Raw genomic sequence first — 1,996 nt, forward strand, 5'->3', positions numbered from 1 at the left:
TGCCAGCAGCGATGGTTTTTTCCCGATCCCACCAGGACTGTTCGAACCCTGGGTTTGAGCGCTGCCCATGCCAGCAGCGATGGTTTTTTTCCGATCCCACCAGGACTATTCGAACCCGGGGTTTGAGCGCTGCCCGTGCCAGCAGCGATGTTTTTTTTTCCGATCCCACCCTTTGCCCAGCACCGGCAAACACAAACCTGCTGTGTTTTACCCCAGAGAGCCGCAGTTTGGGCACCCAGGGCTCAAATGCGCAGCTCTGGCACCATCCCAGGGATGCTGTGGGTGTTGAGAGGCAGGAGYGGGACCCGGTGGGAGCTGAGCCCCGGCTGAGGGTCCCCTAAACCCTGGGGAGGGACACAGGAGGAGGATTCGGTGGGAGCCGCACCCTGGGGAGGAAAAGCCGGCCCAGAGCCCCTGAGCTGCTCCGCTCACCCCGAGCATCACCCAGCGCTTCGTGCATCCCCACAACACCGCTCCAATCACGGCTGTGAGCGATACCACGACCCTCGGGAGCTGCCAGAACCTCCAGCGACATCCCCACCCTCAGAAATTCCGGCTGACAGCCCCCGCAGCGCCGCGCTGGGCTATCCAGCTTTTCCTCTCGCTCCGTCCCTCGCAGGCAGGGTGTGCTGCTGGCCGGGTAGCCCGGGGCGGCTCGGGGATGCCAGGAGGCCGGGCAGGGTGGCACGGTGCCAGGCAGGATGCTGGCAGCAGCGGCCAGAGGTGCCGAGCTGGTAACACTATCCCGAAACTTGATAAAAAAAACGGGGGGAGGTTTGCGACACGTGGGATTAACAAGGTCAGCTCCGGATTTTTCTCAGGGTGAAAATCAAAGGGGAAAAATATTTGCCTTGTGTGTGACTCAGTGAGTTCCTGAGCGGCCAACTGAGTTCCTGAGCTCAGCCCGGCCCGTGGCGGCTGCTGAGGATCCAAACCTGAGCTCTCCTGCCCCACATCGCCCTTCCTGACCACCAGAGAGATTTCTGAGCCGTTCTGCTGCCTCTGCAGGTGTTCATTCGCTCGTTGAAACGACAAAAATCACCAAAAAAATCACTAAAGATCACTAAAAAAATCACTAAAAATCATTAAAACCCCATTCTGATGCTGGTCACCACACTGAGCCCATCCCGACCCTCCTGCAGAAGAGCTGCCCTCGTTGTTTTTAGAATCAGCACCCCAAACTCACCCTAAATCCCCGACTCTGCTGGAGAGGGAGGATTTGCATCCCAAACCCCCCGTGAGGGGCGGGCAGAGAGCGGGTCCTGCCCGAAACACATCCCAAGGACAGGCAGCAGTGCCAAAGAACCACGGAATCAAGGATTCAGGCTGRAAAAGCCYTCTGAGATCGTCATCACTGAATTCCATTTGGATTCCACTAAATCATGTCCCTAAAAGCCCACCTAACCCAGCCCGTGGCTGAAGCTGGGTGGAATTAAATTATTTTATTGAATATGCGCGGATTAAAATAAAGACACTAGAAAGTGCCTAAAAAAGCTGCAGAATGAATTTAGAAAAACCTCAATTTTTCCTGTTTGGAAGCAGAAACCCCATTAACGCGGAGCCGGGACCGAGAGTAACTCAGTGGCTTCAGCCACTTCAAAGCCGACCTGATAAACCCCAGAAGTTCAAAGTTCCGGGTGACCTTCCCGAGGCGTCAGACATGAAAAAAACAAAATCGCGGCATCACGCAAAGCCTTATCTATGGCCCGCGGTGCCGCCGGGCCGCAGGGCAGCAAACAAACACCTCGGGAGGTGTCAGCGCACGGTTCTGCCCCTCCCGGTGCCACCGCGGCCGCTCCTGGTGCCTCCACCCGGGGATGAAGGGATGTGGCCTGGGCACAGCGGGAATTCTGACCGGGAACGCTCCTGGTGCTGGAAATGACCCGAATGACCACTCTGCCTGTCCTCAGTCACTGCACCGGGGAGAGGGTGGCACTGCTGGCATCGGTGTGGCTGTGTCCCCCAAGGTGTGACTGTGTCCCCTCAAGGTGTGACT

The sequence above is a fragment of the Malurus melanocephalus genome, unplaced genomic scaffold (genome assembly GCF_030028575.1).
Source record: "Malurus melanocephalus ecotype Western Australia unplaced genomic scaffold, MMel_1.1 scaffold_959, whole genome shotgun sequence".
Taxonomy (NCBI): domain Eukaryota; kingdom Metazoa; phylum Chordata; class Aves; order Passeriformes; family Maluridae; genus Malurus; species Malurus melanocephalus.